The 25585-nt window shown below is 36.9% G+C and overlaps 2 long non-coding RNA genes across 3 annotated transcripts in view; one reads left to right on the top strand and one right to left on the bottom strand.

Annotated features, from left to right (window-relative positions):
• The window catches only part of LOC129525348 (uncharacterized), a 30682-nt gene extending 10640 nt beyond the window's left edge, over nucleotides 1-20042 (bottom strand). Inside the window, exons 1-3 of one of the 2 annotated variants that reach the window (XR_008669590.2) lie at nucleotides 19944-19959; nucleotides 11949-11987; nucleotides 6522-6711 (exon numbers count right to left, since the gene is read on the bottom strand). This is a non-coding gene — a long non-coding RNA (uncharacterized lncRNA). Of the gene's footprint in view, nucleotides 1-6521; nucleotides 6712-11948; nucleotides 11988-19943 lie in introns of those variants that run through there. The other variant, XR_008669591.1, reaches the window with a different exon arrangement.
• The window catches only part of LOC134759332 (uncharacterized), a 384303-nt gene that overhangs the window by 341760 nt on the left and 16958 nt on the right, over nucleotides 1-25585 (top strand). The window lies entirely within an intron of this gene.

The following is a 25585-nucleotide window of genomic DNA, read 5'->3' as shown; positions in this document are numbered from 1 at the left end:
CCAGCTGGGTTCTATTCTCCCCATAAATTTCAGGTACACCAATCAAACGTAGGTTTGCTCTTTTCACAAAGTCCCATAATTCTTCGAGGCTTTGTTGGTTCCTTTTCATTCTTTTTTCTCTAATCTTGTCTTCATGCTCTATTTCATTAAGTTGATCTTCAATCCCTGATATCCTTTCTTTTGCTTGATTGATTCGGCTATTGATACTTGTGTATGCTTCACGAAGTTCCTGTGCTGTGTTTTTAGCCCCATCAGGTCATTTATGTTCTTCTCTAAACTGTTTATTCTAGTTAGCAATTCCTCTAATCTTTTTTCAAGGTTCTTAGCTTCTTGGCATTGGGTTAGAACATGCTTTTTTTTTTTTTTAGCTCAAAGGAGTTTGTTATTACCCACCTTCTGAAGCCTACTTCTGCCAATTCTTCAAACTCATTGTTCCCTTGCTGGCGAGGAGCTGTGATCCTTTGGAGGAGAAGAGGCATTCTGGTTTTTAGAATTTTCAGCCTTTTTGCCCTGTTTTTTCCTCATCTTCGTGGATCCATCTACTTTTGGTCTTTGATGTTGGTGACCTTCGGATGGGGTTTCTGTATGGATGTCCTTTTGGTTGATGTTGATGCTATTCCTTTCTGTTTGTTAGTTTCCCTGCTAACAGTCAGGACCCTCTGCTGCAAGTCTGCTGGAGTTTGCTGGAGGTCCACTCCAGACCCTATTTGCCTGGATATCACCAGTGGAGTCTGCAGCACAGCAAAGATTGCTGCCTGTTCCTTCCTCTGGAAGCTCCAACCCAGAGGAACACCCATGAGATGCCAGCTGGAGCTCTCATGTATGAGATGTCTGTCAACCACTGCTGGGAGGTATCTCCCATTCCAGAGCCATGGGGGTCACAGACCCACATGAGCAGGCAGTCTGTCCCTTAGTAGAGCTCAAGCGCTGTGCTGGGAAATGTGCTGCTCTCTTCAGAGCCGGCAGGCAGGAATGTTTCAGTCTGCTGAAGCCGTGTCCACAGCTGCCCCTTCCCCCAGGTGCTCTGTCCCAGGGAGATAAGAGTTTTATCTATAAGCCCCTAACTGGGGCTGCTCCCTTTCTTTCAGAGACCCCCTGCCCAGAAAAGAGGAATCTAGAGAGGCAGTCTGGCTACAGTGGCTTTGCAGAGCTGTGGTGGGCTCTGCCCAGTTAGAACTTCACTGAGGCTTTGTTTACACTGTGAAGGGAAAACTGCCTACTCAAGCCTCAGTAATGGCGGACACCTCTTCCCTCACCAAGCTCGAGCAACCCAGGTTGACTTCAGACTGCTGTGCTGGCAGCAAGAATTTCAAGCCAGTGTATCTTAGCTTGCTGGGCTCCATGGGGATGGGAACTGCTGAGCCAGACCACTTGGCTCCCTGGCTTCAGGCCCTCTTTCCAGGGGAGTGAATGGTTCTGACTCACCAGCATTCCAGGCACCACTGGGGTATGAAAAAAGCTGCTGCAGCTAGTTTGGTGTCTGCCAAAATGGCCACCCAGTTTTGTGCTCGAAACCCAGGGCCCCAGTGGCATAGGCACCTGAGGGAATCTCCTAGTCTGAGGGTTGTGAAGATCATGGGAAAAGTGTAGGATCTGGGCCAGAGTGCACAGTTCCTCATGGCATAGTCCCTCAAGGCTTCCCTTGGCTAGGGGAGGGAGTTCTGCAACCCTTGCACTTCCCAGGTGAGGCAATGCCCCACCCTGCTTCTGCTCACCCTCCATGGGCTGAACCCACTCTCTAACCAGTCCCAAAGAGGTGAGCCAGGTACCTCAGTTGGAAATGCAGAAATCACCCATCTTCTGAGACAAAAATAACCTTTATAGTAATTATTTATTACTGTATTTTTTACTTTGATATATTTTTAGCAGCTTTGATATGCATATTTAGCTCTAGATTTTTCATGGTAACAGAAGAGCTTTTACAGGAACTATTTAATTTTTTCTAATGGAATGAACATGTGAAATAACCCTGGAGTCACCACATATTTCTTTTTTTAAATCCCTTTTTATGTTCAAAATTTGACACCATGAAGAAAAAATTAAATTCGGGGTCTGCCCAGAGTGGGCAAAGAGGTACCAAATGAATATATACGTAATATAAAATAGAAAATGTCTATACTGTTAAAATATCACGTATAAATTATTAATAACACTCAGCCTCTAGTGTAAAACTAGAATTCTTTTTATGTTTGATATTGATCTACATGGTACAGAAAAGCCTCTCTGTAATAGAAGATAGGTGTCTATCTGAAGAGATTGATTGGCTTCGATACCTAAAATTAGTGACTTTTCATAGATATTTCAAGGCAACAGCTCTCACTGAGTTAACACCTATGCTATCCTATATCAGGTCTATTCTACACGCTTTCTCAAATTTCATCTTTGTATCTTTGGAGAGCAGCGGTAAGCACAATATAAAGTAAAGTAGTTGTTCAGTTATTCTTTGAAGAATTTACTCAAAATTATTAGTTAGGTATCCTGGCTAAAGGCAATCTAGGTACCCCATCCTTAACTTACTCATGAACTCATTGGCTAAAAGAAGCTATAGCCTCTTACTGTGTAAGAAATTGGTGGGTTCTTGACTTCAAGATCGAAGCTGTGGACCCTTGCGCTGAGTGTTACAGTTCTCAAAGATGGTGTGTCCGGCGTTTGTTCCTTCTGATGTTCAGATGTGTTCAGAGTTTCTGCCTTCTGGTGGGTTCGTGGTCTCGGTGGCCTCAGTAGTGAAGCTGCAGACCTTCGCGGTGAGTGTTACAGCTCATAAAGGCAGTGCGGACACAAAGAGTGAGCAGCAGCAAGATTTATTGCAAAGAGCAAAAGAACAAAGCTTCCACAGTGAGGAAGGGGACCCGAGCCTGTTGCTGCTGCTGGCTCAGGCAGTCTGCTTTTATTCCCTTTTCTAACCCCACCCACATCCTGTTGATTGGCCCATTTTTCCAGAGAGCTGATTGGTCCATTTTACAGAGAGCTGATTGGTCCATTTTGACAGGGTGCTGATAGGTGCATTTACAAACCTTGAGCTAGACACAGAATGCTGATTGGTGTATTTACAGTCCTCTAGCTAGACATAAAATTCTCCAAATCCCCACTAGATTAGCTAGACACAGAGCAATGATTGGTGTGTTTACAAACCTTGAGCGAGACACAGAGTGCTGATTGGTGTATTTACAATCCTTTAGCTAGACATAAAGGTTCTCCAAGTCCTGACCAGATTAGCTAGATATAGAGTGCTGATTGGTGCATCCACGAACCCCAAGGTAGACACAGAGTGCTGATTGGTACATATACAATCCTCCAGCTAGACATAAAGGTTCTCCAAGTCCCCACCCAACTCAGGAGCCCCGCTGGCTTTGCCTAGTGGATGCCGCACCAGGGCCGCAGGTGGAGCTGCCTGCCAGTCCCACGCCACGCACCTGCACTCCTCAGCCCTTGGGTGGTCGACAGGACCAGGTGCTGCAGAGCAGGGGGAGTGCGGGAGGCCACTGCAGTGGGGGCTCGGGCATGGTGGGCTGCAGGTCCCAAGCCCTGCCCCACAGGGAGGTGGCTGAGGCCTGGCGAGAATTTGAGCATGGTGTGGGCAGGCTGGCAGTGCTGGGGGACCTGGTGGCCCCTCCGCAGCTGCTGGCCTGGGTGCTAAGCCGTCACTACCCACGGCCAGCAGTGCCAGCTGGCTGCTCTGAGTGCGGGGTCCGCCTAGCCCACGCCCACCCGGAACTCACACTGGCCTGCAAGCACTGCACACAGCCCCGGTTCCTGCCCATGCCTGTCCCTCCACACCTCCCCACAAGCAGAGGGAGCTGGCTGCAGCCTTGGCTAGCCCAGAGAGGGGCTCCCACAGTGCAGCGGTGGGCTGAAGGGCTTCTCAAGCGTGGCCAGAGTAGACGCCAAGGCCGAGGAGGTGCTGAGAGCGAGCGATGGCCACCAGCACATTGTCGCCTCTCATTAGGATACCCAGTTTACCAACAGTTTTTAAATATGGCCACACCCATCTGTAATTGATACATGTGAAAGTCAGTTGGGGTAGCTTACCCTTGCCAAACACAGTGACATATGCCTTCTTCCAGACTCAATATAAACTCTTTCCCATTCCAACACAAGATTCATAATACTAAAACTTTGGAAAAGAGTATGTCCAGCCATTGTGTTCCAATCCAATGTATTCTGAGGAGAATAAGAATATAAACAGCCTGGCATGTGAGCCCCTGACTGCCTTGCCTTTTCGCATCTTCCCATTCAAGACTAGATTGATATTGGTAAGTGTGGCCATTTGCCACTTCTTTGTGCCTGTTCCCTTCAAAGGCTAAGTTTCTAGGCAGCATTGAATAGTTTGTGCCAAGATTTTGTGATCGTTCCTGCTCTCTATTACTTTCACTGACATCAAGGCTTTCTCCCTGATTGATTCCTCTCTTCAGAAATGCTAGGTTACTTTCAAAATACATCAGAGTAGGAATGCTTTGAGACATACTTAAACAAGCTATATTACTCAATGCAAAAGTTATTGTTTTTCATAATTATGACAGATTGAAGATGGCAGAAAAGTATTAGACATTACCCCCTACAAAGAGATAAAATTTATCTTTCCTCTCCTTGCATTTTCACCTGCTTTAGTAAATTCTTTTGATATTGGATACACTGGAAGTGACATTATGAGCATTCCAAGTTAGGTCAAAAGAAGCTTGCAGGCCGGGCACAGTGGCTCACACCTGCAATCCCAGCTCTTTGGGAGGGTGAGGCAGGCAGATCACCTGAGGTCAGGAGTTCAAAACCAGCATGGCCAACATGATGAAACCCTGTCTCTACTAAAATTACAAAAATTAACCGGGCATGCTGGTGCACACCTATAATCTCAGCTACTCGGGAGGCTGAGGCAGGAGAATTTCTTGAACCCAGGAGGCAGAGGTTACAGTGAGCCGAGATGGCACCACCACACTCCAGCCTGGGTGACAGAGAAAGGCTCCATCATCTCAAAAAAAAAAAGAAAAAAAAAAAAAAGGAATCTTGCAGCCCCAAAGAAAGCTGCAGTGTTAATTATTTAATATGCCAAAAAATTTACAATTTCTATGTCACCTTATTTTTTTAAAACTATATTGCTTCATTTATATTATCAGCTTTAATAACATTATAAATTATTCATTTGTTAATATTTGTTTATTTGCCTATTTTACTAAGATCCATATGAGTCCTTGCTAAGATTATTTTGCCAGGATTTCTTGCAATATTATTTTTAAAAAGCAAAACCTACTCAAACCAAAAAAACCACAAACCATCATTTTGTGTGAAAAAGTGAAGATGAGGGAAAATTTAAAACCTTGTGAAATTAAAATACAAGATTCTACCCAAATTTGTCTAGCTTAATGAGTCCTATTCTGTTCTTTGTAGCTTGAAGCTTCCTTAATTATTATCAACTAATATCTTAGCTACTATAATATTTTGTTTTCATTAATTACAAAATGAAGCCAATTTATTATAGAGTTAACTTTGAAAGTCATAGTTAATGCTGTTTATTAGGTGAACTATAGTCATTTATGATAGTAATTTAATACAAGGCTGTAAAAAATTATGCAAATGATTAAACTATTATTTAAATCTTCTGTTAGTAATTTATGTATCATAAGATTGTCTAGTATATTCATTGTTAAAATTATGTTTTCTAAAATTTAAAAATACCAGGGAAAAAAAGTACTACAAAAGAAGAAAATGAGGAGCACAGATAGAGCTCTATTTTGCATTAGGTTTCATTTCTAATTTTAAAAGAAAATTCAAATTTTATATAGCATTAACTAGACAAAAAATGTTTGGTGTTTATATTCAAAATAGTCTAGTTTCGGATAGAAACTAGATTAATAAAATTCCTAGAGCTATATATCTTATGGTATAATTATGGGCTAGAGGCCTAACAGATGAGACTAAGAATATTAAGAAATATTTTAAAAGTTGCTATTTTTTTTTTTTACTTTTACATACATAATCTCATAGATCCTGGACATGTCTTTGTTTTTCTCAGTTTTATAAATAAACATTCAATACTCACGACTCAGAGACAAGAAATGCATTTTAAATTCTCATAACTGTCAAATGAATGAGGTGAAGTAAATTACTTATAACATTAACATTTGGTTATAACAAAATGTCAGGCATTACCTAGAGACTGAGGATGGTGAAGTAAATAAGATCAAGTTACTGATTTACAAAACATATATTTTGTGGGGAGCAGAGGCAATAAAGAAATCAGTAACTAAATTACTAGTACCACATGAATCCTGGAAAATATATAGATAAGGTACAGAGAGTATAGAATGATGAAGGGAATGCTTTCACTTTAAGCATTTTAAGAAGAAAAGTTCTATCTAAAGAGGGAGAATTTGAGCAAATCATGAAAAGCCCTGGGGGCAGGTAGTCCAGCCTGAACCCCTTAGCAGAACTAAGCTTGATGTGTTCCAAACTTCAAGAAGACTACATGCCAGATCAGAGAGAATAAAAGGAGGAGCTGTGGGAATTTCCATGTAAGAATTTACCAGTGGCCTAATCCTGTCTAGTCCAGCTGTGATTCTGGCCAGTATGAGGTAGGTTACGATTGGGGCGAGGGTATTAGTTATTGCAGCAGTCCAGGTGGAAGCTGATGGTGGCTTGAAAGAGGCTGTGATGGTAGCAGTAATGAGAAATCACTGGTTTTAGTATGTTTTTTCAACTCTTCAATTCTTTCATCAATTCCTGCTGAAACATTGGAAATTATAAGGAATTAGAGAAAGTAAGGTGTATGTTTTGGACACAGCAAGTTTACATTAATTAAGATGTGAACAAGTAAGTACTAATTTTGTTTTCTGTTTGGTATATTTTTGTCAGGGAGTCAAATAAATGATGAGTTCTCTTCAGAAATGTTAAGTTACTTAGATGTAGACCTAACATGATGTTTTATCCATTTAATTAATAGCAATATGCTAACATACAGAGGTTACAAATTAAAATTTTAAATATATTGAGGAATATACAAAATAATGCAAGCTCTGGAATTGGACCATTGATATTTTTAAGTAAACTTCATATTCAAATTGGATAATATACTATTATTAACTATAGTCACCATGATATGCCACAGATCACCAGAACTCATTCCTCCCTCTAACTACAATTTTGTACCCTTTGATCAACATCTCCCTTTCTGCCCCCAGCCTATGGTAACCACCATTGTACTTTCTATCTTGCTTTTCTCGCACCCGCTAATCTCCTGCTAATGTCCCCTTTGGTCTAACTGCACCAGAATCTGAATGCTAAGGAACTCAAATGATATGATCCATAAAGGCCACATTCTGGAGCAAAGGAGATGGTGAAAGGTGGAGAGAGGACCTAAACAGCAAAGGATAAATGCCAAGCACAGTGGCCTTTTATTTCTGCGCATTCTGCAATATACCTGGAAAACCCACACCACCTACTCACCCACCAAAATATTATCCTATGGGTTTTGTATATTAGAAGCAGACCAACTAATCCTCACTTTTTCTAAAAATTTGCAATTTAAAGTTTAAAACTCTCAGTTTTGAGACTGCCTAAGTGAACTACAGTGTTACAAGTATCCAATAGAGTTGTTATTCAGGGAAATAAGCATTGGGAAAATAATCATTTGTCAGAGACCGTGTTTTGTTTTTTCATTCTTTTTTAAAAACACTGCACACACACACACACGGTAAATGCATGCTAAAATTGCATCAATTCACAGAAATCATCATGGACGAACTGAAAATTCACAATGCTTCTGAATTCAACACAAAACTGAATTTTCACAGTATTCAAATAAATCTTCAATTTGTAAAGAAACAGGTGTCTTGTGGAAGAAACAGCAATTGAGAATCTGCTCACCTAGGACAGATGCTGCTTGCTGCCTCATAAGCTTGTAGGAAGATATAGGTAACAAATTTTAATGAATTGCTGATAACTGGTTGTGGGTTAGCATGAGGTTGGGTTTATGCCCTCTTATTTGTGGTTATATAAGGGTTTATGCCCTCTTACATGTGTTTCTCTACAAACTCTACCAGTGCTCATAGAGAAGAACAGGGAGAATCTTGGAAAAGATATTCTCATGGTGATTCTGGGAGAGAACAGCAGGCATTGCTAAAACTCTGCCAGGATCTATTTCCGCTACATCACTATAAAGCAAATGCCGTATTCTGCATGTGGCAGAGCAATAAAAGGTGTCACCTTGAAGGTACTGATGGAAACCCACTGCAGCTCGGGGAGGGGGAAAAGGACATTACTATCCCAAGAGAGAGAGACAGAAATACTTGTTAGATCCATGCTACACATAGAGGAGGAATAGAAGCACATGTGAAGGCAACACTTTGAAATCCAGGAACACAGAGATGGCTTTCAACTCACGTTAATGAGAACATTGGAGAATGCTCACCACCCTGCTAGCCCTGCAAAATTCTACTCCCCACCACCAGTGTTCCCGTAAGAGTAAGATGTGAAAAACAACTTACAGGCTACTACCTCTCATGAACACAGACACAAACACGCTTAAGTAAATTTTAGGAAATCAATAATTAGCAATATATATAAAAATACTCATGATCAAATGAGTCAAGTAGAATTTATCCCAGGAAAGAAAGAGGTGTTAACATTCAAATACCAATAAAAATAATTCACTGTATTAAAATAAATATATTAGTAAAGGTATAGAAAGCATCTGAAAAAAGTTTACTATCCTTCAATGATAAAAACTGTTTTAAACCAAGGAATAAAGGGGAATTTCCTCAATCTGATGAAGAGCATCTGTGGAAAACCTATAGCTAACATCAAAATGTTGAAAGACTGTTTTCATCCTAAGATTGGCAATATAGCAATGATGTCTTCTCTTATCACTTTATTTCAACATTATATTCATGGTCCCAGCCAATTCCATAAATCAAGAAAAATAAATAGAAAGCATGCATATTAAAATGAAAAAAGTATAGCTGTATTTACTCATTGATGGCATTGCCATAGTGATTAAAACTAAAAACTAATCATACATAGTGATTAAAATGCCCTCCACAAAAAAAGAAAAATATACCCTTCACGGTACAATAAAAATGACCTTAGGCATAAACATTTTAAATAGTCGCCCAAAATATTTACACAAAAAATAGAAGTTATTGCTGTGTGTAATTTTATAAAGCCTCAATAAATAGAAACTTATACTGTGCTCAATAGAACTATAATAATTATTAAAATTATAGGAATTAAGCTATGGTACATTCACACAATGGAATATTATTCAGTTATAAAAAGAAATGAGCTGTCAAGACATGAAAAAACAAAGAAACTTAAATGTATATGGCTAAGTGAAATAAGTCAATATGGAAAGACTACACACTGTATGATTTTAATTTTAAGGCATTCTACAAAAGGCAAAACCAAGAAGAAGACAGTAAAAATATCAGGGATTACCAGAGGTTCTGGGGGAGGGCGGAATGGATGAATAGGTGAAGCACAGGATTTTTAGGGCAGTGAAACTACTTCAAATTATATTCTAATGGTGGATACATGTCAATTTATATTTGGCAAAGCCCATATAATGTACAACACAATGAGTGAACCCTAATGTAAACTACGGACTTTAGTTAATAATAATGTCTCAATATTGGCTCATCAGTTTTAACATATGCACCACACTAATGCAAGATGTTAACCATAGGGACAATTAAGAACGGGATAGAGAGATTGAGGCCAAAGGAAGAGGGTGCTAAGGTAGGATTTGAGAAGTCTCTGTAATTTCCACTCAATTTTTCTATAAACCTAACACTGATGAACATAACAAAGTCAATTACTTTTTTAAAATAGTGTTTCTTTTTGAATCTATAAATTCAATCAATGTGAAATCAACTTCCAATGGAGATTTTTATAAACATTAACAAGGTGATTCCAAAGTTTACATTTAAATGTAAATGACTTAAACTAGTCAAAGTATTTTGCAAAAAAAAGAACAAATTTCAAGTACCAACAGCACATAAATACAAGATTTACTATAAAGCTATTATAATCAAGGAAGTGTAGTATTTATACACAATAGACATATAGATCAATGAAATAGTGTTCAGAAGTAGATACACATATATGTGACCAATTATTAACATGGATGACTGAACAAATCAATGAAAAATAAATACTTTTTTAATTTTATTATGATTATACTTTAAGTTTTAGGGTACATGTGCACAATGTGCAGGTTTGTTACATATGTATACATGTGCATGTTGGTGTGCTGCACCCATTAACTCATCATTTAGCATTAGGTATATCTCCTAATGCTATCCCTCTCCACTCCCCCCACCCCACAACAGTCCCCGGAGTGTGATGTTCCCCTTCCTGTGTCTATGTGTTCTCATTGTTCAATTCCCACCTATGAGTGACAACATGCGGTGTTTGGTTTTTTGTCCTTATGATAGTTTGCTGAGAATGATGGTTTCCAGTTTCATCCATGTCCCTACAAAGGACATGAACTCTTCATTTTTTATGGCTGGATAGTATTCCATGGTGTATATGTGCCACATTTTCTTAACCCAGTCTATCATTGTTGGACATTTGGGTTGGTTCCAAGTCTTTGCTATTGTGAATAATGCCTCAATAAACCTATGTGTGCATGTGTCTTTATAGCAGCATGATTTATAGTCCTTTGGGTATATACCCAGTAATGGGATGGCTGGGTCAAATGGTATTTCTAGTTCTAGATCCCTGAGGAATCGCCACACTGACTTCCACAATGGTTGAACTAGTTTACAGTCCCACCAACAGTGTAAAAGTGTTCCTATTTCTCCACATCCTCTCCAGCACCTGTTGTTTCCTGACTTTTTTATGATTGCCATTCTAACTGGTGTGAGATGGTATCTCATTGTGCTTTTGATTTGCATTTCTCTGATGGCCAGTGATGATGAGCATTTTTTCATGTGTTTTTTGGCTGTATAAATGTCTTCTTTTGAGAAGTGTCTGTTCATGTCCTTCGCCCACTTTTTGATGGGGTTGTTTATTTTTTTCTTGTAAATTTGTTTGAGTTCATTGTAGATTCTGGATATTAGCCCTTTGTCAGATGAGTAGGTTGCGAAAATTTTGTCCCATTTTGTAGGTTGCCTGTTCACTCTGATGGTAGTTTCTTTTGCTGTGCAGAAGCTCTTTAGTTTAATTAGATCCCATTTGTCAATTTTGGCTTTTGTTGCCATTGCTTTTGGTGTTTTAGACATGAAGTCCTTGCCCATGCCTATGTCCTGAATGGTAATTCCTAGGTTTTCTTCTAGGGTTTTTATGGTTTTAGGTCTAACATGTAAGTCTTTAATCGATCTTGAATTAATTTTTGTATCAGGTGTAAGGAAGGGATCCAGTTTCAGCTTTCTACATATGGCTAGCCAATTGATGAGTTCATGTCCTTTGTAGGGACATGGATGAAATTGGAAATCATCATTCTCAGTAAACTATCGCAAGAACAAAAAACCAAACACCGCATATTCTCACTCATAGGTGGGAACTTAACAATGAGATCACATGGACACAGGAAGGGGAACATCACAGTCTGGGGACTGTTGTGTGATGGGGGGAGGTGGGAGGGATAGCATTGGGAGATATACCTAATGCTAGATGACAAGTTAGTGGGTGCAGTGCACCAGCATGGCACATGTATACATATGTAACTAACCTGCACAATGTGCACATGTACCCTAAAACTTAAAGTATAATAATAAAAGAAAAAAAAAGAAAAAAAAAACGTTTGACTTAAATAATGTCCATCACCTTTATTTTCCCTCAATTACAGTATACATCCCAAAACCACAAAGTTTGCAATCTAGCACCAACCCTTCTTATTTTTTACTTTTCCTATAGCTAAAAAAAAAAATTCTTAATAATGGTGCAAAAAATTACCAATCTAATTTTAATTGGTAGGAACAATTTAGGAATAACTCATTTTCAGCCCATTGTTGACCTACCTGTAAGAAATGGCAGTTTATTCACAGTGGAAGCCAGTGCTATAACAAAAGGGAACAATTATTAGAATTTCATATCTAACACACATTCAGAGTTTCCAAGTTGTCAGCAAAATCATGTGCAAATTATCAGCAGGCTAAAATTAGCAGACTTGATAAAGATAAGTGCAATAAACTCTACACAGCATGGAAATCTCACTAAGTGTAAAACACAAGTTTAGATTTTGGACCTTTGGAAAATAGGCCCATGGGTATATTTTTTCATTATGATGCAGTCTGTCCAAACCACTTTATTATTGGCCTAAGATAATCACTGCTTGTGTTTACGTGTTTGGTTATTTATAACATAATTAGATTCATTTTTTAGTGTGTAAAGCAAAGAATGTCTCCTGAGGCTCAAACTATTTTCAAATTATTTCTTGCCCTTGGGAGCTTAGTTGTCTTTGAGCTTGCAGGCTTTCACATAGAATGTTTTATTTCTGTTTTAACTTTTTTCTTTTGATTGGAATCCCAGCTTAAGTGCTTATAAATGCCACAATTTTAGTTATTTAACAGAGAAATAATGTGAGATTGACTATAGAAGGGGTATAATGCTGATATGGAAGTTTGGAGAGTGTAATGTGGAATTAATTTTTCTTTCAATCTACACAAGGCAAAGCTACATCAAATTTGACAGAACTCAATATTTTAAATTCTCCTATTGTCCCTATCTCATCCAGCCAATTATTTCTCAATCTCATAACCATTATTTTTAATAGAGTCGAACATGAAATTTGATAATACTCATATGTCATTAAGGCTAATGGTTAAAGGATATTATATGACCACCCCCTCCTCCAGCCCCTGACAATCACTATTCTACTCTCTGTTATGAATTTGTCTTTTTCTAAAATTTCAAATATAAGTGAGATTATGCAGCATTTGTCTTTCTGCATCTGGCTTGTCTTACTTAGCTTAATGTCCTCCAGATTCATCTATATTGTCACAAATGCCATAATTTCCTTCTTTTTGAAAGATAGATGATATTCTGTCATATGTATTTACTCTGTTTTCTTTATCTATTCATCTGTTGAATGCCACTTAGGTTGTTTCCATATCTTGGCTATTGTGAAAAGTACAATAAATATGAGTGAAATTATCTTTTTGAGGTAATGATTTTATTTCTTTTAGATACATAACCAGAAGTGGGAGTGCTAGATAATATGGAAGTTCTATTTTTAATCTTGGTGATAATTTGTCATACTGTTTACAGTGATTATACCTAAAACTCTACCTTTAACTCGGACTACAACATGCACATAAGAACCCAATGCCTATTGTGCCTAGTATTCAAGGTCCCTTCAGGAATGAAAGTTTGGACCAACTGATCCCTTTATACCTCAACTATTATTCCTACCTTGTTCCATACTAATTTGCTTTAATTGATCATCCTTCAACATTTCACTTGTTCCTCAGATCTAAAGAAATTTTCCCTCTGTGGTTTTGACACTGGCCCCTGATTGTTTAACTCACTTTTGCATTAATTCTTCCTTTACTGCCGGCCACCTGGTCAATTAGCTTACCTACTACAACTATAACTCTTAGGACGGAAGCTTAGCATTGGTACACAAGGACATTGTCCTTTCTTGTTCTTGTATCATATAAAGAAAAATCAGGCATCTGTAGATCATTCCCTCTTTGTTTAAATACCCAAGGCAAAAGTTGTGTCATTGGTTACTCACTGCCATGGACTGTGGAAGGAACTTCTTAAGTTGTTGTCTCACCTTCAGCTTTACTCCCACTAAAATGTTTATACCACCCAATGTCATCTATAAATTCAATGCAGTCCCTATATAATGTTTTGCAGAAATAGAAAAAAACAACATAAAACTCATATGGAACCATATGAAGACCCCTAGTAGCTAAATGAAGACCCCCTAATAGCTAACTTCTTAAATGGTTTCCTCACCTTCAACTTTACTCCCATTAAAATGTTCATATCACCCAAAATGATCTACAAATTCAATGCAATCTCTGTAGAAATCCATTTTTTTTAGAAATGGAAAAAGTAGGGTCGGGCGCGGTGGCTCACGCCTGTAATCTCAGCACTTTGGGAGGCCGAGGCGGGCGGATCATGAGGTCAGGAGATGGAGACCATCCTGGCTAACATGGTGAAACCCCGTCTCTACTAAAATACAAAAAAATTAGCCGTGCATAGTGGTGGGCACCTGTAGTCTCAGCTACTCTGGAGGCTGAAGCAGGAGAATGGCGTGAACCCGGGAGGCGCAGCTTGCATTGAGCCGAGATCGTGCCACTGCACTCCAGCCTGGGCGACAGAGCGAGACTCCGTCTCAAAAAAAAAAAAAAAAAAAAAAAAAAAAAAAAAAAAAAAAAAAACCTTAAACTGTAAAATTCTGGAAAAACACATAGGGGAAAATCTTTATCACCGTCTATTTACAATAATATCTTGGCTATGACACCATATAACATAGCGAACGTAAAAGCAAACATAGACAAGTAGAACCGTGTGTGTGTGTGTGTATGTGGGTGTGTGTGTGTGCGTGCACGCTTAATTTTAAAGTTCTGCAGATATCTGTTTAATATGCTGATGTCTTCTCTTTTGAATATATACCTAGCAGTGGGATTGCTGGATCATATGCTTGTTCTATTTTTAATTTTTGAAGGACCTCCATACTGTTATCCATAGTGGCTGCACTATTGTACATTCCCACCAACAGGGTAAGAGGGTTTCCCTTTTTCCACATCCTTACCAGCATTCATTATTGTCTGTCTTTTGGACTCCACGTCCTTATCAGCATTCATTATTGTCTGTCTTTTGGATAAAAGCCATTTTAATTAGGGTGAGAGGATATCTCATAGTTGTTTTCTAACAGTTCTCTGATGTCTAGTGATGTTGAACAATTTGTTCATATACCTGTTGGCAATTTGTATGTGTTTTTTGAGAAATGTCTATTCAGATCTTTTTTTCCCATTTTAAAAATCGGATTTAAGTTTTTCCTATTGAGTTATTTGAGCACCTTATATATTCTGGTTTTTAATCCCTTGTCAGATGGGTAATTTGCAAATATTTTCTCCCATTCTGTGGCTTTTCTTTTAATTTTGTTGATTGTTTCCTTTGCCATGCAGAAGATTTTTAGTTTGATGTGATCCCATTTGATCATTTGGTTGCTTTGGTTGCCTGTGCTTTTGAGATATTACTGAATATATCTTTGCCTAGACCAATGTCCTGAAGAGTTTCCCCAATGTTTTCTTTTAGTAATTTCACAGTTTGAGGTCTTGAATTTTATCCATTTGATCTGATTTCTGTATATGATGAGAGATAGGGGCCTAGATGTGTTCAGTTTCCCCAGCACCATTTACTGAAGAGGCTATCCATTCCCCATTGCATGTTTTTAGCACCTTTGTTAAAAATGAGTTTAATATAAGTGTGTGGATTTATTTCTGAATTCTACATTTAGTTCCATTGGTATATGAAACTGTTTTTATGACAGTTCCATGTTGCTTTGGTTATTAATGCTCCGTAGTATAATTTGAAGTAAGAGAATGTGATTCCTTCAGTTTTCCCCCACTAGGGATGATTTTAGCTATTCTTCTAATTTTTGTGGTTCCACAAAATTTTAGGATTATTATTTCTATTCCCATGAAGACTGTCGTTGGTATTTTGACAGGAATTGCATTGAATCTGTAGATTACTTTTGGTAGTATAGACATTTAAACAATATTGGCTCTTGCAATTCATGAATAATCTAGCAATTTTACTGGTAAGTATGTATTAAAAATAAAGAAAATTATACTGTATATATACATACTGAGTATACTGAGGAGATAGCAGCACTGCCATATTTATTGCATCACTATTCACAATAACCAAGATTTGGGATCAACCTAAATGTCCATCAACAGATGAATGAATAAAGAAAATGTAGTACATATACACAATGGAATATTATTCAAACATAAAAAGAATGAAATTCTGTCATTTGCAAATAACATGGATGGAACTCGAGGACATTATGTTAAGTGAAATAAGCGAGACACAGAAAGACAAATTTCACATGCTTTCAATCATATGTGGGACCTAAAAATTAAAATTATTGAACTCAGGTAGAGAGTAGAGTGATGGTTACCATAGGCTGGGAAGGGTCATGGAAAGAAGGTAAAAATTGGGAATGGTTAATAAGTGTAAAAATATAATTAGATGGAAATGATAAAATCTAGTATTTGATAATACAATAGGGTGACTATATTCAATAATAATTTATTGTATATTTTAAAATAACTTAAAGAGTGGAATTGGAATTTTTCTAACATAAATGACAAATGCTTGAGGTAATGGATACTCCAGTTACCCTGGTGTGATTACATACTAAAGCATCACACATACCTATAAATATATACAGCTATTATAGGACTGTAATAATTGAAAATAACGAAGCTTTAAAGAGTAAAATAAATAACTTGACAATAACAACAATAGCAGCTCTCTTTAGCAAGAAAAACAATCAACAGTGAAAAGATAACCTGTGGAATAAGAGTAAATTGCAAACATCTGATAAGGTGATAACTTTCAAAGAAACTCCTACAACTCAACAGTAAAAAAAAAAAAAAGTATAAAGAGAGCTGTCAGATTAGTTTTTTAAAAATAGAGCTAAATATAGTTATTTTCAATGACTCTACATTCTTTAACTAGATCAATTAACATTAAATTACAAAATGTATAGAAATTATTTTTGAATTTGCATTTAAAATATTTTATCATCATGTCCCATATTACCTTTCCAGATATAAATATCCATAAATGGGCCAGAACAAAATATAAAAATTATAAACTTTCCAGAAGAAAATACAGAAGATGTTTTATTATATTTTTGACCAGGTACAAATATTATAAAATGTAAAAGAAGTAAAAAAAGACTATTTTTATTTCATTTAAATTAAAATATTTTCTCTTGTATATGGAATTATTTAAAGCTTGTAAAGCTATTTCCCAAAGGGAATACATAGATCTGCCAAATGCCTGCTAAGGAGCATGAGATAATTTTATGAGTGATGGAAATATGGTTCATAAAAATGGGTAAAGTGTACATAGATGTACATAGATCTGCCAAATGCCTGCTAAGGAGCATGAGATAATTTTATGAGTGATGGAAATATGGTTCATAAAAATGGGTAAAGTGTACATAGATGTACATATTTGTCAAAATTCATCAAATGGTATATGTAAAATGGATGCATTTATTGTGTAAATTATACTTCAATGATGTTAAAAATAGTAGTGATTGTAATAATAAAAATAACATCATTACCCACACTTTTCTTAAAGAGCTGAGGATGCAAAAAGAAATGTATTTTAAGATGAATATTGAAACTGGTACTGTGGTTGCTGATTTGACTATACTTCTGAACAAATTTTCATTCATCTTGCTCTTTTGGCTCAAATAGTCCTGCTAACCTACAAATTAGTTGCTAATCCTCCCCCACTTTGTACCCTTCAAGATTTCCCATTCAGCATATTATTGAATTTTCCAAATAATATAACCTCAGCCTTTGGCTCTGTTCAAACATGCCGCTGTTTACTTTTACAACTCAAAGTTCTGTGTACTATCAATGGCTTAGATACACGACGGCTTTCAACTCTGCATTTTGAGATGTGCTTCTTCCTTAAACATACTTTAACTATCTCTTGTGTTCTAACACCTACTCTTCATTCTATAAACTTGGCAATTTCCACTTAATTTGTTACTTCCTTATATTTCCATCCCTAATTTTCCCCAGCTCATTAGAAATTGTCACCAAGTACAATGTAAAATTACTTGTTGCTCCTTTGACACTTTTCTTGACTGTAGACCAAAGGCCAATAGCCACCACCTTTATGTTTTGTTTTCTGAGTACTTAACTTGTGAAAAATAGCACACATGGACAGTTTAACAAAGTGTTCTTGAAGAAAACCTAGTAATCCAAGTTAGCAACTGTAGGAACCAGATTCTTGATATACATGTAAACTTGACCTGAATATATACATCTAATAATACCCAGAGAAGTTTCTAACTTTTGAAATTTATATTCACAACAAATAGATTTATAAAATTTACTAATTGGTAGTTTGGCATGAGATTACGTGTAAAACATTAACAATGATACAGTTGACTACTGAAAAAACTTTATAGAAGGGATCTGGAAGACTTTCATGTTCTTATTATCTGGATGCTAGTAAAGCCCTGTGCAAGCCTCAGGAAGTGATTTCTGTTGTGCCCTCCTCCCAAATTTTATTTTCTTTGCTTTATACTTGTCTCTCTAATTCTCTTCTGTATGAATATCCCATGGGTTCTTACATAATGTTGACTCTGTTCTGGGCTGCTATGTTTCCATTTTAGGATACTGTTGAAGACTATTAGTAAAACCACACAAACTCAAAGTTATTTTAAAATAACCAGGTATCAGGTAAATGGCTGCTGAGTGGGTATTGCAAAATGCCAGATCCTTTTTTCTTTCTCTTTTTCATGAGGAATGGATTCAAGGTCTTTTACCTAGACTACCTTTGCTGGGAGATTTCTCTGTCCTCTGGATTCTGTGTATAATAATCAATATGATTCACCAAGGACTGGGCAGAGCTATCTAAAAGGCGGCTTTCTCTTACTCCTTCTGAAAACTCCCCATGGCTTCTTATTCCCAATTTGAGAATCTATTACAGACTTTTTTGTGTGTGGGAAAACACTTATAAATTTTCTTATGTCATCTCAACTGGGCTTTTTCATTCATCAAAACCTGCATCCTTGCCTGGAGCTGACATGCCTGGGAAACATGAGTCTGTCATAAGCTAGAAGGAGAGATTTCTGTATTCTTCTGAAGCAATTTTTCTTTTCTTATTTAAAATTCTCTCTGTAAATCTAAGCTATTAAACTTCTCTCTAAAGTTTCAGCCAATGTATGTCTTGAGATTTCCCCATAATTCCAATTTTCTAGGAGTTTTTTCTTTTCAGTAATGGTAATTCATTTGATAAACCAAAATTGATTTTGTATTTATCTATTTGTAAAATTTCAATCCAAATGAATTCATAGCTCATATTGAAAAAAATTCCTTTGTCACATCAAGCCTTTCGATTTGGGATTTCAAAGACTCTGGTCATATCTCGAGGATATATTCTCCAGTACAAAAAAAAATGAGGTTGATTTTCTTGGATACTTGCCTTTTGATGAAAGTACAGTGCAATAATAGCTCTTAAATTCCAGAACTGATTTGGTTTTCAAAATATACAGGATTATTCCCTGGACATGAAAGACATTGTAAGTGTACTAATTACAATAAAAAAAATGGAAGGATGACCTTTCTGTTTTAGCATGTCAAGCAATAAGCATCCTTGACTCACTGCCTAGACAGAATTGGCCAAAAAAAGGCTTTAAGGGCACTGACATATAATCTTAATTAGATAAATCACATCAAATTTCCAGTAATTCAAAAGGGAACTACAAAGTCAATGCTTCCTTGGAAACATACTCTACCTGTTTAAATGACAACTATGAAGCCTAGAGGTTATGTCAATGTGTTAGTTGCAGATGGCTACCTTCTCTCTGTGTCAAAGCACAGTCTTTCATCTATGAAAGTCTGTGTCCTAATCTAGTCTTCTTATAAGAATGCCAGTCATAATTGGATTAGCACCCACTCCAGTAACCTCACGTTGATATGATTAGCTCTTTAAAGGTCTTATCTCCAAATACAGTGACATTTTGAGGAACTGGATTTAGGACTCCAATATATGAATTTTGTAGGGATACCATTCAGCCCCTAACAGTCCTCTCTAGGGTCAGTTCCCTTGTGTAGTAGTTGAGCAAAGGGAATTTTCTGAGTCACTTAGAAACTCTATACTACCTCTTTCATGGCAATGACCTGTATAGTTCAGAGCTTCATGAGACTTCCAGTCTATTTAAATTGTATCTGAGGGAGGCTTCTGTCTTTTAACATTTATCTTTTTTTTTTTTTTTTTTTTTTTTCTGAACTTACCATCCCCAGTCAAGATGAAAATCATCACAAATGCAGCAACTTTTAAATTAGAAGACCTGGGTTGCCTATAGAGGGAGCCATAACAGTGCATCATGATGATGGAATGTTCTTTGTATTCTAGAAGATATTTGACACCAGAGTTCCATCAGCACTCACAGAGTGTTTCAGGAAAAAAACAAACAAACAAACAAACAAAACTATGGATTAGTTATTTTTCTTACATGTGTAATTTTCTCTGTTAACTTTAAACATGATTTGCACATCTCTAATACTAGACTACACTATACTGCTATACCTAAAAATAAAATCTTTAAATAATGTTAGTGTTATATTCTTATATAATAATTAAAGAGTAACAACTGGATGATGTGGCATTCAGAAACAGCAGATACTGAATAACTAAAATTTTCGTTTTAATCTAGGTAGAGGTTTGTTTCTACCTGGCTGACTTACATATTTTGGAAAGTACACAAAAACACAACAGAAAGTCGAATAAATACTTAGATATTCAGACAATTTGTATTATTTTCTTAGAAAGAAATAGTTTATAAATGGTGTTAAGGATGCCAAAATGTTTTCACACCTTTTATTGTGCCCAGTAACTATAGGCCAGGAAAATGTGTTTAGAAAAAACCATTATCATTTGAGCTAGGGACAGTAGTGAATTTCATTATTTACAGACACTCTCTTTGACATTTCAATGTGTTTTGTATTTTGTAATTATCTAAGAGCTTCATTATTTACCCATTTTCTTGGCAAGATTCAAAAAATCTACGTATGTATTTGAAAAAAATGCTGGCAGTAATCAGAGCCAGAATTACGTATGCAATGCTGAAATCACAATTCACATTCAGGAAATATTTGTAACATTGGATTTGAAAATTGCCTATAAATACCACTTTAAACTCCAGAGGGCAATATTTCTCAACCTGAGCCAGAATCCTTTAGAATTTCTGGAGATGAGTGGAGTTCATAAAATAATTTTTAACTAGCTCCTCAGGAAAATATTCCTTCCTACTAAAGTTCAATAATTTTATTAAAGAATTTTATAATGTTAGATGAACCACACAATTATGCCCCTGAAAGTTATTTCAACTCCCCTATCTCCCATCATAATCCTAAACCCAGTCAGTCACTATGTGTGACAAGTTCTATTATCCTCAAATTTAATGATATTCCTTCCTTCTACTCTTTTTTCCCCCTTTATTTTATTTTTATTTTATTTTAACCTCCAGGATACATGTGCAGGATATGTAGGTTCGTTACATAGGTGAACATGTGCCATGGTGGTTTGTTGCATCTGTCAACCCATCACCTATGTATTAAGCCCAGAATGCATTTTTTTTCCTGATGCTGTCCTTCCTCCCACCCTCCTCTGTCAGGCATCAATGTAATGTGTGTTGTTCCCCCTCCTTGTGTATGTGTGTTCGCATTGTTCATGTGTTTTTTTCCCACTTATAAGTGAGAACATGTGGTGTTGGTTTTCTGTTCCTGCATTAGTTTGCTGAGGATAGTGGCTTCCAGCTTTATCCATGTCCCTGCAAAGGACATTATCTCATTTCTTTTTATGGCTGCATAGTATTCCATGGTGTACATGTACCACATTTTCTGTATCCAGTCTATCATTGATGGGCATTTAGGTTGATTCCATGTCTTTACTATTGTGAATAGTGCTGCAATAAACACAAGTGTGCATGTATCTTTATAATAGAATAATTTATATTCCTTTTGGTATATACCCAGTAATGGGATTGCTGGGTCAAATGTATTTCTGCTTCTAGATCTTTGAGCAATTCCCACACTGTCTTCCACAATGGTTGAACTAATTTACATTCCCAACAACAGTGTAAAAGCATTCCTATTTCTTCACAGCCTCACCAGCATCAGTTGTTTCCTTACTTTTAAATAATTGCCATTCTGACTGGCATGAGATAGTATCTCATTGTGGTTTTGATTTGAATGTCTCTAATTATCAGTGACTTTGAGCTTTTTTTCATATGCCTGTTGGTTGCATAAATGTCTTCTTTTGAGAAGTGTCTGTTCATATCCTTTGCTACTTTTTAATGGGCTTTTTTTTCTTGTAAATTTGTTTAAGTTCCATGTAGATTCCGGATATTAGACCTTTGTTAGATGGATAGATTACAAAAATTTTCTGTCATTCTATATGGTGTCTGTTCACTCTGTTGATAGTTTCTCTTGCTGTGCAGAAGCTCTTGGGTTTCATTAGATCCCAATTGTCAATTTTTGCTTTCATTACAATTGCTTTTGGTGTTTTAATCATGAAATCTTTGCCTGTTCCTATGTCCTAAATTGTATTGCCTAGATTTTCTTCTATGTTTTTATAGTTTTGGTTGTTATGTTTAAGTCTTTAATCCATCTTGAGTCAATTTTTGCAAAAGGTGTGAGGAAGGGGTCCAGATTCAGTTTTCTGCATGTGGCTAGCCAGTTCTCCCAGCACCATTTATTTAATAGGGAATTTATCCCCCATTGTTTGTTTTTGTCAGATTTGTCAAAGACCAGATGTTTATAGATGTGTGGTCTTGTTTCTGAGTTCTCTATTCTGTTTCATTGGTCTATGTCTCTGTCCCTGTACCAGTACCATGCTGTTTTAGTTACTGTAGCCTTGTAGTATAGTTTGAAGTCAGGTAGCGTGATGCTTCCAGCTTTGTTCTTTTTGCTTAGTATTGTCTTGGCTATATAGGCTCTTTTTTGGCTTCCTTTGAATTTTAAAGTAGTTTTTTTCTAATTCTGTGAAGAATGGGATTAGGATTTGGTGTTCTATCCTTCCTTTTTTCTAACACCATTGCTGGTGCTATAATTCAGGCTCTCTGGATTTCTATTTTGATTCTATAATAATTTTCTAATTAGTCTGTTTTCATCTCACTTTAATGTCTCATTAATCTACTTTTCATTCAGGACCTAAATTCTCCTAAAGGGCAAATCAAATCCAGCCAAACAGCCATTGCAATTGAAATGAAAGAATGACTGTTCTTCCTGTGTTGGAAGGAGACAGGACAGGAAAGATTCTCAGAGCAACCCACTCAAGTAGTATGGTTGTTCTTTATTCTCCTGAGTCGTCAATTCAATGAAATAGAAAGTGAAGCCTCTAGGGGTGGTCTGGTGGTCAGGTGTGTGTTAACAAATACAATTCCTAGAGAGAAATTCTACAGCTCTCACTGTGGGAGCTCTCCATGATCCTCATGATGAATCCACAGTTTGTCTCACTGTACATGAAATCTGTCCAAATCTGACCCCTGTTACATCTCCATTATTCTTGTCTTTGGGTCAAGTAAATATTACTTATAATTGCAATTAAATTTTTCTGTTAAATTTTACTCAATGCCTGTTTGCATTGTTTTATTTTATTTTACTTTATTTAATTCATTTTATTTTAGTGGTTGTTCTAGGAATGAAGATGTATTTTCCTAAATTTTTGCAATCATCTATTTATAATTAATATATAATAATACCACTTTATCTCAAATGTAAAATCTTTGAAAATGCACTTACATACTAATATGGTTAGGCTTTGTGTTCCCACCCAAATCTCATCTTGAATTCTAATCCCCAGGTGTTTAGGGAGAGACTTGGTTGGGAAGTGATTGGATTATGGGAGTGGTTTGTCCCATGCTGTTCTGATGATAGTGAGTGAGTTCTCATGAGGTCTAATGATTTTATGAGCATCTGGCATTTCCCCTGTTTGTACCTCTCTCTGGCCTGCTGCCATGTAAGGTGTGCCTGCTTCCCCTTCCGCCATAATTTTAAGTTACCTGAGGCCTCTCAGTCATGTGGAACTGTGAGTCAATAAATCTTTTTTGTGTATAAATTACCCAGTCTCACATAGTATCTTCATAGCAATGTGAAAACAGATTAATACATATACTCTCTATTCTTTGTGGCATGTTTCTTATATGCACTATATCTACATATGCTGTAAAATTGACAAGACAATGTCATATTTTTTAATTTAATTATTAGTATGTATTTTAAAGAAATAAATAGAAAACATAATATATTATATCTACACATTTGTTTTTATTTACTTCTGAAAGTCTGATTTTCCTTTTTATGTTGTTCCCCTGACAAGCTTTATTTATTATTTTGTGTAGTGTAGATTTGTTAGCACCAAATCCCTGCATTATTTATGACATTATTATTTGAAAGGTATGTACACTGTGTAAACAAATCTGTTGGAAACACACATATACGTGTGTATGTATGCGTATTTCATATACACATATATATATGTATACACATACACACACACACACACCGTACAGTTTTCCCTGGATCTTTGGGTCTTCATTTCTGAGGGCTCTCATGTCATATAAAACTTTGACTGAATATATTTGTTATGATATTCTTTTGTAGAACTCTCTTTCATTATATGGGTGTCAGCTATGAACCTTACAATGGATGAGGATAAGATATTACTTACTCTACCTCAAACTGCCAGCATTGCAATTATTTTTGTTAATAGGTTTATGTTACAAACAAGGTTTATAGTGAAATAAGCAGAATGTGAAGTTACACCAACAATATGGCCACGACTTTATCAAAAGTTCATGTAAGCCACTCACCCCCTGCATCCCACAACACACATATACTACAGAGAAAGGATTTAAATTAAATGCACTAAAATCTCAACAGTGGATCTATAGATGTTGGAATATCAGTGACTTCTTATCTTTCACTTTTTATAGGGATTTTGATTGTCAGGGTTGGCAAAATCACTGTAATTTGCCCTGCAGTGTTGAGCAAAGACAATTCTTGCTTTGTGTTGACTCTAGGACCACAAGTCCCTGGAAAACACCCTATGTCTCTTTTGTGTGAGCAAGTACTTTCTTTTTTATTGCCATTTTCCTATGAAAAGAAGGAAGCCAAGCTGACTTTTCCAAGGTCATTCCTTAAAGTTTCCAAGACACTTGAGTCTCATAATAACCAAAAGTGGATCTAGAATTATCCACCTGATGATAGAAATCGCTTTATGAAAAGTCCTTCTACCACTGTGTCAATAGTACTCCAGGGTAAAAATGTGAACTATTAATACATTTATAGAAAAGGACACAGAGAGATCTTCTTAGCAAAGAAAGATGGCTTACTAGAGTCAGCCAGAAAGAGCTTCTCTCACAGAGACCAGACCACCAAGAAGACTAGAACATCCTGAACAGATTCTAGGAAAGGAGGCATTGAGAGTAAATGGAGGAAGGATGCAGACCCTGGGCTCAAAGGAGAGGAAGCTGGGAATGCTGTATGGGATTGCCGACTTCTAAGACTCATTTCTGGCCTTGACTGGCTCCTGGGGAAGGGCTGAGTAAAATAGGCATGGAGTGGCCCACTCTCACCATAGACCTCCAGAATACTACCTATATGACACCCCACAACCACCACAGACATTTGAGCTGAAAGGGAAAACTTCCAGGTCAGTTGTCAGAGACAGAACTCCAGCCTGCATAGAGCCCATTGGGTTTGGTGTGGAAATGGCTTCAGTGAAGCATAGCCATGGATGCCCATCCCTCAAGGCTTGTCATACTCCCGCACGTAGGTTTAGCCTTTGTTGAGTGACAAATCTGAACAAAGAAGGGATATCTTGCCTTTTTGGATGCAGCCAATCTGATCTGAGTGTCCCTCTGTCTGCTGGC

This window comes from Gorilla gorilla, chromosome 9 (assembly GCF_029281585.2).
Source record: "Gorilla gorilla gorilla isolate KB3781 chromosome 9, NHGRI_mGorGor1-v2.1_pri, whole genome shotgun sequence".
NCBI lineage: Eukaryota > Metazoa > Chordata > Mammalia > Primates > Hominidae > Gorilla > Gorilla gorilla.
Note: the sequence above shows the minus strand (reverse complement) of the source record. Positions and strands in the feature narration are given on the sequence as shown.